Raw genomic sequence first — 13,320 nt, forward strand, 5'->3', positions numbered from 1 at the left:
AGGAAATGTGGAAAATGATAAGAGGTCAAAGAGCAGAGATGAAGGAATTGATAGAAGTAAAACATATTGATACAAATATATGGACAACTTACCTAAAAAACCTTTATCAAACAGCTAATCACAAAGAACTGGAAACACCAGGATTAGAATCGGATGAGAAAACAGAAATTAAAGAGGAAGATATAAAGAACGCCTTAAAAAAGATGAAAAATCGAAAAGCTCCTGGGAAAGATGGAATAGCTAATGAACTTTTAAAATACGGAGGAGATAGACTTCACAAAGAACTGAATATCCTTATAAGTAAAATAATAAATACAGGAAGAATTCCAGAAGAATGGAGAACCACTCAAATCATAGCGTTATTTAAGAAAGGTGATAGATCAGACCCCAGTAACTATAGAGGGATAAATTTACTGAGCCCTATACTGAAACTCACAACAAAAATACTTATGGAGAAAATAATGGCGTGCATAAATATATCGGATGAACAACAAGGATTTAGAAGTGGAAGATCATGTAACGATGCAGTTTTTGTGATAAGGCAAATAGCGGAGAAATCATTAGAATATAACAAACCAGCCTTTTTCTGTTTCATAGACCTAGAGAAAGCGTTTGATAGAATCGAATTACAAGATGTGATACACCTTCTATATGAGAAAAATTTACCACTGGATATCATAAAACTGATAGAAAACATATATGTAAGAAATAAAATAGAAATGAAAGTCAATGGAATAATAACAGTACCCATAGAAACAAACACAGGAATCAGGCAAGGAGATTCACTAAGCACTCTACTGTTTAACATAATATTGGATGCAATAATAAAACAAGTGAAGAAAAAAAGAGGATACAAAATGGGCAATAGAGAGATAAAAATACTCTGTTACGCTGATGACACCGTGTTAGTAGCAGAGTGCGAAGACGACCTACAAAGATTATTGCACGAGTTCAACATTAACGCAAAAGAAATGAATATGAAAATATCAGCCCAAAAAACAAAAAGCTTAGTAATTGCCAAAGAACCAATAAGATGCAAATTGGAGTTAGACAATCAAATTATACAACAAGTAATGACTTTCAAATATCTGGGAATTAATCTATCAGCCGACAACAATATCGAAGAAGAGGTAAAAGACCAAATAATTAAAGCCAGTAGAACGGCCGGATGCCTAAACGGGACTATTTGGAAAAACAAACATTTAAGATTGGAAACAAAGGCCCGAATATATTATGTCAGTTATTAGGCCAGTTATGACTTACACGGCCGAAACAACACCAGATACAAGCAAAACACGAAGACATCTACAAACCAACGAAATGAAGATCTTAAGAAGGATTGCTGGAAAAGGACTACAGGATAGTGTAAGAAGTGAGGAAATCAGACGCATATGTGGGGTAGACAATATAAATACATGGGTAAAGAACAGAAAAGAAGAGTGGAATGGGCACATAAGCAGGATGTCTGAATCAAGGATAGTAAGAATAGCCAGGGACAAGTCACCGTTAGGCAGAAGTATAGGACGCCCAAGGCAAAGATGGAATGACAACTTAGGGGCAGAATGAAAGGCACCGCTGAAGAAAAATAGGCAGTACTGCCTATATAAAAGAAGAAGAAGACCAATAAAACCGACACATCTACGTTTCGCTAACGTCAAATAAGACTTATTTTTATTGAAGTTATGCTTCTTTAGGCGCGATTGAGAGTGCATGCAAATATGCGCGAATTCATCAAAAATTGTTAGCGCTACGCGCAGATACGTTAGATGTTCGCTCTGATTGGGCATTTTAATGACATGTCAAAAATTATTAAATATGGCGGCTGTGGCTAAAGAATGTGTTGTTGTCATTTTTATTTATGGTTAGGTATGGTTGTTAAGTTGTGTTTTAAAAGTTGTGAGAACAGAGACAAAAGTGAGTTTAGAGTTGTACTGACTTTTTAAATAGTTTTTATATACATATATATTTTTGGACTTATTAGTATAGAAAAAAAAGTGTGTGTACCTACTTTGTACGCATGCAAAAAGTTATACTTCTAAACTAGAAGTCAAACAATACGGAATGCACGTAATTTTTCCCTTGTTGCCATATTTTAAATTTGAAAAAATATATAGGGAATAATCAGATTTTTTTGACATTCCATTCCTATTACAGCGAGCATTTTATTACGTCATTATTATATTTCTAGCTTATAATGCGACCCCGTACAATTCCAATTCAGCAGTTATGTATAGATCTATATCATACATAGGTTATCCTTCAGACAATATAGCAAAAATCTTAAATAACATTCCTTACTTAAAGCTTTCATTTAAATGTAAAGATAACATCAAGTCCATTTTTTTCGCATACTAAAGACAAAATTAAAAAAACTTCAAAGAGTGGCATTTATAAATTGTAATGTGGTGACTGCCCTGTGACCTACGTGGGTAGAACGATGCGACCTTTGGATACCCGTATCAAAGAACATCTGTCAAAGATCGATAAATCTAGCTTTGGTCATCATTTGCATGCATCGAAACATAACTTTAGTCCTCAAAGAGATAGTAGGATCCTACATAGCATACCTAATAATAACTATTAGACGAAGCAACGACGCATTAAACCTAGGAATTTTGTGCAGTAAGATGAATCGTCATGCAACTTTTTGCATTCGATTAGAGAGAGTGTCAGGCAACTTTGTGAACTAAATTCACCTAGGGCAAAAATTTTTGTGCATAAGAAAATGCATTTTAAAAGTGCATCTCGAAGAGGTGAAAATGAAAAATTTAGAACTCGGGCAATATTGATGGAAATGAGTTGAATTTTTATAATCGGGGGTTTTGGGGATCTCTGAGTACGAATTTCATATCGGCGATGGTCTCCAAGGTACCTGGTGCCCACGGTGAAACTCGTCGCCTAGAGTTTTACATTATAATCATTAGAAATCAGTCAATATCCATTACTCGGGGGATTGTTGGGGTCGCCGGCCACGAATTTAGTGTTGGCGATGGTCTCCAAGATACCTGGTGCCCAGGGTGGAACTCGTCGCCTGGAGTTTTATGTTATAATCATTCAAAATCAGTCAATAACCATTACTCTGAGGGTTTTGGGGGTCGCTGAATAAGAGTTTCATGTGGTCGATGGTCTCCAAGATACCTGGTGCCCAGAGTGAAATTCGTCGCCTGGAGTTTTGTTATAATCATTCAAAATCAGTCAATAACCATTACTCTGAGGGTTTTGGGGGTCGCTGAACAAGAATTTCATGTGGTCGATGGTCTCCAAGATACCTGGTGACCAGAGTGGAGCTCGTTGTCTGGAGTATTATGTTATAATTATTCCAAATCATTTAAAACCATTACTCGGGGAGTTTTGGGGGTCGCTGAACATGAATTTAATGACGGTAATGGTCTCCAAGGTACCTGGTGCCCAGGGTGTAACTCGTCGCCTGGAGTTTTATGGTATAATCATACAAAATCAGTCAATAACCATTACTATGAAGGTTTTAGGGGTCGTTGGGCATCAATTTCATGTTGGCGATGGTCTTCAAGGTAGGTGTTAAATTAAATGTTAGTGCACGTATTCATAATCAATTTATTTATATAATATAATAAAAAAATTAATAAAAAAGTAAAATAAAATAAAAAAAATATATTTACTTACTTGAATTTACACAAATTTCCCTCTTCCGCAATTTCGAAAACCAAAATTATAAAATAGCATAGCTATAGACTGTAGATAATAAAAATTACTTTAATACCAATCTTAAACAGCTTTATATTATAATATTATTATTTATTCTGTAATTAACAAAACTAATAAGTATAAAATATATGACTTTTTCAAAACACCAACATTAAAAACTTACTTTGCTTTAAATACGGTATCACTTTTTAGATGTTTTTTATAATTAATTAAGAATTTTTAAAAGAACAGACCTACATAAAAGTGTAGCTTGGAGGTATTCACATATATACTATTCTTTGTTTTTACACCAAGAGCAGTAAAATAAAAAGACAGATTCACACCCAAGAAAGTCAATAGAAAAATCACCATATACATCTTCTTTTTGGTTGATCATATCGGTCTTCGAATATTATACTAACACGTCGCTAAAGAGTTCTAAAAACCACTATTTTTTTATATAAAAGCAGACTAGAAATATAAAAATTAAAATAATACCGCAGAAAACACAAAAACTCGCTGATATAACTTAATTACCCATGAAATGCCAAATATGTCAAAATTTCATAAATGTAATTAGTGTCAAAATTTAACGACAACTGTTTTAAAAGCGACAAAATTTTAAAATAATTTTTAAATAGGTAATTTTTTAGGATATAATATAAAAGTGTTTTAAGAAAAATTAATAATGAAGCATATATTTAGCGACCCCCAAAACACCGAAGTAATGGATATTGACTGATTTTGAATGAATATAAGATAAAACCGCAGGAGACGAGTTCCACCCTAGGCACCAGATACTTTGGAGACCATCGCCGACATGAAATTCGTACTCAGAGACCCCAAAAACCCCCCGAGTAATGGTTATTGACTGGTTTTGAATGGTTACAACATAAAACTCCAGGCGACGAGTGTCACCTTGAGCACCAGGTAACTTAGAGACCATCGCCGACATGAAATTCGTAGTAAGCGACCCCAAAACACCCAAATTAATGGGTTTTCACTGATTTTGAATAATTATGACATAAAACTCCAGGAGACGAGTTGCACCCTGGGAACCAGGTACCTTGGAGACTACCGCCAACACTAAATTGTGTTTAGCGACTCCAAAAACCCCCGAGTAATGGTTATTGACTGATTTTGAATGGTTATAACATAAAACGCTAGGCAACGAGTTCCAACCCTTGACACCAGGTACCTTAGGCACCATCGCCGACATGAAATTCGTACTCAGGGACCCTCAAAACCACCAGGGTAATAGTTTTTGACTAATTTTGAATAATTATAACTAAAAACTCCTGGCGACGAGTTCCACTTTAGGCACCAGGTATCTTGGAGACCACCGCCGACATTAAATTCGTGGTCAGCGAACCCAAAAACCGCCGTTTAATGGATATTGACTGATTTTTAATAATTATAACATAAAACCCCAAGCGACGAGTTCCACACTGGGCACCAGGTACCTTGGAGACCATCGCCGACATGAAATTCGTACTCAGCGATCCCCAAAACCCCGAGGGTAATAGTTTTTGGCTGATTTTGGATAATTATAACCAAAAACTCTAGGCGACGAGTTCCACCGTGGGCACCAGGTACCTTGGAGACCATCGCCGATACGAAATTCGTGCTCAGCGATCCCCAAAACTCCCGATTATAAAAATTTAACTGATTTCCGTCAATATTTCCCAAGTTCTAAATTTTTCATTTTTACCTCTTCGAGATGCACTTTTAAAATGCATTTTCTTATGCACAAAAATTTTTGCCCTAGATGAATTTAGTTCACAAAGTTGCCTGACACTCTCTCTAATCGAATGCAAAAAGTTCCATGACGATTCATCTTACTGCACAAAATTCCTAGGTTTTGGGCTTTTTAGTGCTTCGTTGCTTCGTCTATATACCAAAATGAATCTACTAGAAGATCTAGAAATAAGTAGAGAAATGAAAAGAAACCCTCAAAACTGTGTTAACACCCAGATTCAATTAAATTGTAAAGTTGATCCTATTTTTAAGAAATGTCTTTAATAATTTTGGTTTAGTATTAAGTATACCCAACAATTTATGAAAGTTTTTTGAACATTACTTTAGGTATTCTTGAGTTTTCTTTCTTTGATTACATATTTGTAAACAAGTAAAATATTTGAGATTTATCTGAATTAATTAATTGGATTGTTAATTTATAAAATAAAAATAACAGCTTTCAACCTCTGATCCTATCAAATGAAATTTCTCCTAGGTTTGATTTCATCTAACTTCTTCTACACTTGGTCAAACTATAACAGTTTTGTTTTTAGAAGAATTTTGATAACTTATATTCACTTCAATATTAATATTAGTAATTTTTGAAAATTTAACTTTAAAAAATTTAGTATTTTAACTTAAAATTCATCTAACCTATACATGGCTTTTTAGTCATTTTCATTTTTTAATTAATTTTAATAATTATTTACGAATATAGAGGTCGCTTAAGATTGTGGTACCTTTTTTATCATTTTAATAAATGACAGTCTTCCTCAGCTGAGCTGTTCACGTGGGCTCAAAATGGTTTGACTCAGCCATGTTGTCTTTTTAATTTAAAAAAGAATTTAGATGTGATTTATTCATTTTAAGGGGTTGTTATACCCAATATCTGTGGCTTTTGCCCAGTATCCATGTTTTTTGTTGTGTCTTTTAGCGATTGCTCTTCTATGAAGGTTTTATAACAGGACGTAAGTTTTTCACTCATTTTTTATATAAAAAATCTTATCTTAAATGTCCTTTTAGGAAGCTCTGATGATGGCACGTTATGTGTTTAAGGTACTTAGCTGATAATAAAAATTTTTTTACACACTATCAAAAGTTTCTTGAGAACATACACCTGTTTGCCGTTTTGACCCAATTATTATATTTGGTCAGATGGTAAATGGTAACTTACGTCTGTCATAATATTGTAGTTTAAATATAATTGAAGTTCATAGAAATATGAGTTCAAATTATTGTTTTCAAATTATCTTTTATTTATTCGCTGTGTCTAGGTACACGCTAACGTGTACGCAAATAAAAAATTTTGGTACACGCGAAACGTCATTATATAAGTCAGTGACGTCAGTATTTAGCGTGCACTTTTACTGGTTTTTTTGCATACACGCTAACTTGAGAACACCGCGAGTGTCAGAGTGAGGGTTAATAATTTGTCTAATCCCGTTGTGTTTACATTTTAATATTGATTAGTACAGAGATTTCTTATTTTTTATTTGTTTAGTGTTTGTTTTTAAATTAATTATGGCGTGAGGACAATATGCCTGGTTGCACCAACAGATCTTAAGCTCCAGCTTAGCTAAGCTCTACTTATAGATAGGGCCTCCTTGAGTATCACTTACGTTGCAACCGGGCATTATTCACTTACAATTTGGAGTTAGTACATTGTACAATTTGATTCTTCTTCTTCTTCTTTAGTTAACTGGCAATTTTGGTTGGTGTGGGAAAAACATGACAAGATAAAAAAAATTCCACGCTAGGGGTCACATCAATTAATAATCTTCTTTTTCTTCTTTGATTTAGTAGAAATTTTGTGTTGGCATGGGACAAATACAACTAAACTTTTTTCAACGACATTAAACTTTTTTCTCTCAGGGGCAACTGCCGACTACTACACAATCTTATTCTTCTACTTCTTTTTTAGTTTACTGGCAATTTTGAGTTGGCATGGGACAAATACAACAAAGACACAAACTTTTTGCTTTTAGGGGCAACTGCCGACCATTACACAATCTTATTCTTCTACTTTTTTTTTGAGTTCACTGGCAATTTTGAGTTGGCATGGGACAAATACAACAAAGACACAAACTTTTTGCTCTCAGGGGCAACTGCCGACCATTACACAATCTTATTCTTCTACTTTTTTTGAGTTTACTGGCAATCTTGAGTTTATAATATAACAATAGTTATCTTTGTTTGACACTCTTAAAGACAAAGAGAAACAGTGTAGGCTGTAGCAGCTTTGGTAAATAAGTAAGTGTTTTTTATTTGGCAACAGTGCTGTCCTGCCAAACTTGACGGTAGCGAAAAAACTAATAATAAAGAGGAAAAAATTGTTGAATTTGTTTGCCGTTAAGTTTGTACCGGTGCTTTATGATGTCATTAAATCTATGGCGTGCATTCCTAATTGTTTGACTTCTAGTTTATTATTATGATTTCAATGAAACAAAAATATTTTAAACGTTTTAATTGTACTTTTATTTAAATATTAAACAAATGATACTTAAAATAATACTAAAAATTAAAATTAATGTTAACACGTCATTTTTTATGAACTAGAGTCTCCCCGCAATTGCTTTTCTTTTGACGAATCGTAGAAAATCAAAAAATGTCAGATCTACACAAATGTTTAATTTTAATAGAAGTATAACTTCTTACGTGCTAAGAATATTTACTCTTGGAATAAACTGATAAGTTAATCTCGATTTAAATATCTATAATAAAGAAAATGCGTCAGTTTAAATTTAAATTATCAAAATTGTATTGAAACAATAAAAAAGAGTGTGTGTATTTTGTACACGTAAGAAGTTATACTTCTATTTTTATGATAAATTGACCGCGCCTAAAGAAGTATAACTTCAATATAATTGACTAATAAATTTTATTTGAAGAATAAATATTCACAGATTTATTTGTTGTTGGTGAAACCGGTCCTTATTATCACTATGATTAAGCGAAACCGCCTGCAGCGGGCAGGACATGTAGACCGGGCACCTGAATTGAACATGATAAAAAAGATTCTAACAGCGCAACCCGTGGGAATCAGAAGACGGGGTAGACCTAAGCTGAGGTGGATGGACGGGGTAACACAAGATGCCGAGAAGATCGGAGTCTAGGGGGTCGACAAGATAAGAATTCTTGTCTTGACAACAACTTGTCTTGTCTTGAGAAAAATCAAGAAATTTAAAAAATCTTGTCTTGACGTTTTCTTGACATCTTATATCTTGTCTTGACTCAAGAAATTTCATGATCTTGAAATTTCTTGATTACCCGATCCGGTGTTTCCCCGGCGACCTTTTTATTGCGTTGCGTGCTGACACGGCCTCGACTGTCACGGGGGGAGTCCTGAACTGCATTTGTTTACTGACTAACGAAAAATTGATGTGTAGTTGCATGTTTAAAATAAGCATTATGTATGGTCGGTTCGCATATACCTATTCTAAACTTAGCTGTCCAGGATTTCATAAAAATTATTGAACCAAATCGAAACAGTTAGACATCGAAAAGGATTTTGATTATTTGGAGGATGCGATCGAAGTATAAAATGATAGAAATGATACTGCTCTAGATTTTAATTTTCCTGTAAGTAAAATTAAATACCTCTTCAAAAAAGATCAAACACTCAGGACAAATGCAACTTAAACGTAACAGTTCTTGCGAGGCCATAAATTATTGTAAGATGACTATGCCAAAATTAGATGTGCCAAAAAATGGCATTCAACTTTTGAGATGCTAACATGGGGTTTAAGTGTAAAAAATGCTTTAACTACATTTTGCGACATCGAAAATCTAAATAATTGCAAAATATTAGATAAAGAATGGGTTCTGATTTGTAAATGTCAGTGTCTGAGAAGCTTTAAAACACTTCAATACTCGAAGGGGAAAAATATTGCACACTCCCATTAGTGGCAATTGGGGTAAACTTACTTTTAGACAAACTGGAAATATTTTCAATGTGCGAGAGATAAAATAAAATAAAGTATTCAATAAATTAAAATATATTATATGTTATGTTAAAATAATGTTATCTTTTTCACAAATAAATACGTTTTAGAGTTTTCATTATTAGTCAAGATATTTCAAGATTTCTTGTTTTCTTGACAAGAAACTTTAGTATTGACATAAAACTTCTTGTCTTGTCTTGAAATCTAAAATTACTTCTAGTCTTGAAATCAAGACAAGATCAAGACAAGATCTTGAAATTTTCAAGAAGTTGGCGACTCCTCTCGGAGTTGGCGACTAGTCGCGAATTTAGTAGCGAACACGTGACTAAATTTGACAACAACGAAATACAAATACTATAAGTCGCAACACAGCTGTTACACCGTCAAGTGTTTTAAGTCAAGTGTCTTAATGTCGACCCGACGCACGCCGCCTGGTGTGTGTTTGACCTAAGAGTATATAACAGTATAGTTAATCCGATAATGACATATGGTTCGGAAACTTATACTGTGCAAAAGAAACATGAATCAATGATAAACGCAACTGAGATGAAACATGAGAAGAATAGCTGGAGATACGAATTTTTTTTTTGTCTCAACAACAAGGTTATTGACACTGGGCCAATTTTGTTACATAAGTTAATACATTAGATTATGGTTTACAATGGAGAGAAAAATATCTAAAAAAGAAACGTTAAATTTTGTAATACAGATTTGTTTCTCGAAGAAAGTCAAGTACACTCTAAACATGTTTCGAGTAACTGAGGATCACATTCGTAAGACCTTGTATAGAGTATTTTTTTGTTCTTGTTCAAACCCGGTACACTGAGTGAGGAAATGTTGAACAGTTAACAATTCACTCAACGAACATTTTTCACAAACAGGTGATTTCTCTCAAGCCATGAGGTGTTCATGTGTCAACCGTGTGTGACCAATTCTTAGCCTGTGAATGATTAACTTGTCTCTTCTGCTAAAGTTAGGTAACTGACTTATATATAACAATATAATTACACTTTTATAAAAAAGAACTTTTTTATAATAAAACCTTTTTATTATTTATAGGAAAGAATATAAAATAATTTAACGATAAACGATTTAACGATAAAATGCTTAAAATTCCAAAAATTACACTCTAATAAAAAAGTACTTTTTATAATATCACGGTTTTGTTATTGTATATAGAACACAACATGTTTGGAAAGAATAATTAACTTATAAAATATGAATTTCTAGTAGGTGTATTAACTGTTATTTATAATTATGATTCCAAAAATTACACTAGTATAAAATAGTATTTTTTATAATACCACGGTTGTTTATAATGGTATATTATATATAATTATGGTGGCTCCTGGCTTCTGAGCCACCTTAGATAATTAGGGGTTGGTTACCCCCTACCATAAGGGTTGGTTACCCCCTACCATAAGGGTTGATGAAATAACTCGTATCACCGTAGATGCATTTATTTTATAAGTTAGAGTACTAACGGTAAATAGCTGGTGGTACGTTAGTTCTCAGTAGCTGTGATGTTTTCCCTTTGGGATCTCAAATATTAATGCCTTACTCTTCGCAATGGAATTAGAAGATAATAATTAGTCTTCTCCTGTTTATTGTTTTGGTATATAATGAAAGTAACATTGTTTTGGTTAAAAGCGCTGAGTCGACTCGGTTATAAAAATAATGAATACTATTGTTATTGCAAACCGACCTTGGTCAAACCTAAACTGTTACACTGATATGTGCTAATGTAGGTCGATCGTACTTACTATAAACAAACGTAGTTTGTTTTGCTAAAGACATTTTTAATTATTAAAAGGATTTGTTTTAATAAGAAGATTACTAAGAGATGCCGTGTATCCCAACACATCTTCCTTTCCTTCCGAAAATTTTCTGACTACGGAAAAGGAAGAAAATTTTTTTATTCTTAGTACCATCACCTGCTTACTGCGTTTTAATAAATACAATATATACATTTTTTATTTCCTATAAATAATAATTAAATACAAAAAAATAAAAATGTTCGTTATCGACATTGTTCCCGTTTCACTTGTCACTCACTGTGTTCTCGGATTGTAAGCATATAATCCATTCTTATGTATTTCCCTGATTTTATTGTTTTCCAATCTGATCTTACAATTAACATTATTTACCTCTGTTATTGTGAAGGGGCCTACATAAAGACTATCAAACTTACCATTCTCTTCCCTTTTTACCAGGACTAGGTCTCCTATTTTAAAGTGTTGTGGTGTTGCTTTCAGCTTATTCTTTTCTTGTCGCTCTTTTTTGTGCTTTAGTAAGAAGGTTCTAGCTCTCTCGTGTGCGCTTTGTAGTTTGTAGCGTAACTCATTGTAGTAAGCATCTATATTGTAACATGGTTGAATTTCCTGTGTAAGGTCTTCTGGTAGGTTAACCTTCCTGCCATATAACAGTTCAAACGGTGTGTAACCATGATACGCGTTAGGGGTTGTATTGTAGCAGTATGTGAACATCCTGCAACACACATCCCAATTTTCTCTGTCTTCGTCTATGAATGCTCTTACGTACTCGTTTAATGTTCTGTGTAGTTTTTCGCAACTTCCAATAGACTGTGGATGGTATGCCTTTGAGAAGTTGTGCTCTATTTTTAGTAGCTTTGTTAGTTCCTGCATTACTTCATTTTTATATTCTGTGCCTTGGTCTGTTCTTATTTGCTTCATGAGTCCGTATGTTGGTATGAAATGATCAAAAATTCCTCGGGCTATTGTCTCTGCTTCTTTATTGCACACGGGTATACTAACCGCGTATTTCGTAAGCTCACATAACATTGTTATACAGTATCTATTACCTTCGTTACTTTTAGTGAATGGACCTATCGTATCTATGTATACTATGTCCCATGGTTTGGAAGAAGTGTCCGATATCACGAATTCTTCGACATGTGTTCTTTTCGGTTTGTTAATTTGACATTTATGACATTGTTTAACGTATTTTCTTACGTCTTTTTCCAAATTTTTCCATCTAAATCTTGCTTTTAGCTTCTTTATGAGTCTGTTATTTCCTACGTGTCCTCCAAACATCGGATGATTATGATATTCTTCTATTAACCTGTGTTTTTCTTTGTCATCTTCTATTGTTTCTGGTACTTCACATATGTATATTTCTACATTCTTCAATATTTCGTTTCCTTGTTTAATAAATTCCTCAATTGTGCACACTTTAAAAATAATATCGTTTACGTATATTTTTACTTTACGTACTGCATTCTCTACCGCCAGCTTATCAAGCTGTGCCAACATTTGGTTTAAATCAAAATGATTGAATCCTGTGGCTATGCTCTTGCTGCACTTTATTTTGTTTTTGACCCTAATGCTCAGTCTTGGTGAGATTAGTTCTGCTCCAAAAGACAAAATTGGTAGTCTATGCGCCTCTAAATTATTTAGTACCTTTCTTACTGTTTGTTTGTGGGCTTCTGGCTGTAGTGCGAGTTCACTTTCTGCCTTCGTTTGCCTTGCTTCCTTCTTCTTTTCTCTTGCTTGAGCTCGTGTTATAGCTAATATATGGGTATTGTCTATGTATAGGTTCTTTAGTTGATGTAATGTTATTCTTGAAAGGCTGTCTGCGTAGTTATTTTTCCCTGTTATGTATTCTATTTCGAAATCGTATTCCTCTAAATCTAATCTGATTCTTGTAAGTTTCGAAGTTGGTTCTTTCATTGCAAATAAATGTGTTAGTGGTTTATGATCCGTTTTTACTAAAAATGTTGGTGCTCCATATAAATAACATTTGAAATGATTAATTCCCCAATGAATCGCTAGTAATTCCTTAACGATTATAGGTTTATTACATTCTCCTTTATTGAAACTTCTTGATGCGTATGCTATTGGTAGGTCTATTCCGTTATAATCTTGACTTAAAATTGCTGAACAACTCTCGTTGGATGCGTCTGTTGTTAGTATGAATTGTTTATTGAAATCTGGATATTTTAAGATCGGTGGCTTCATCA

The 13,320-nt window shown here is 33.7% G+C and overlaps 2 protein-coding genes across 4 annotated transcripts in view; both read right to left on the minus strand.

Annotated features, from left to right (window-relative positions):
- Nucleotides 1–13,320, minus strand: part of LOC126890693 (uncharacterized) — a 233,973-nt gene that overhangs the window by 177,637 nt on the left and 43,016 nt on the right. The window lies entirely within an intron of this gene.
- LOC126890695 (zinc finger protein 664-like) overlaps nucleotides 1–13,320 on the minus strand; it is a 76,750-nt gene that overhangs the window by 51,539 nt on the left and 11,891 nt on the right. The gene's annotated exons all lie outside the window — the stretch shown is intronic.

The sequence above is a fragment of the Diabrotica virgifera genome, chromosome 8, assembly GCF_917563875.1.
Source record: "Diabrotica virgifera virgifera chromosome 8, PGI_DIABVI_V3a".
Lineage (NCBI taxonomy): Eukaryota > Metazoa > Arthropoda > Insecta > Coleoptera > Chrysomelidae > Diabrotica > Diabrotica virgifera.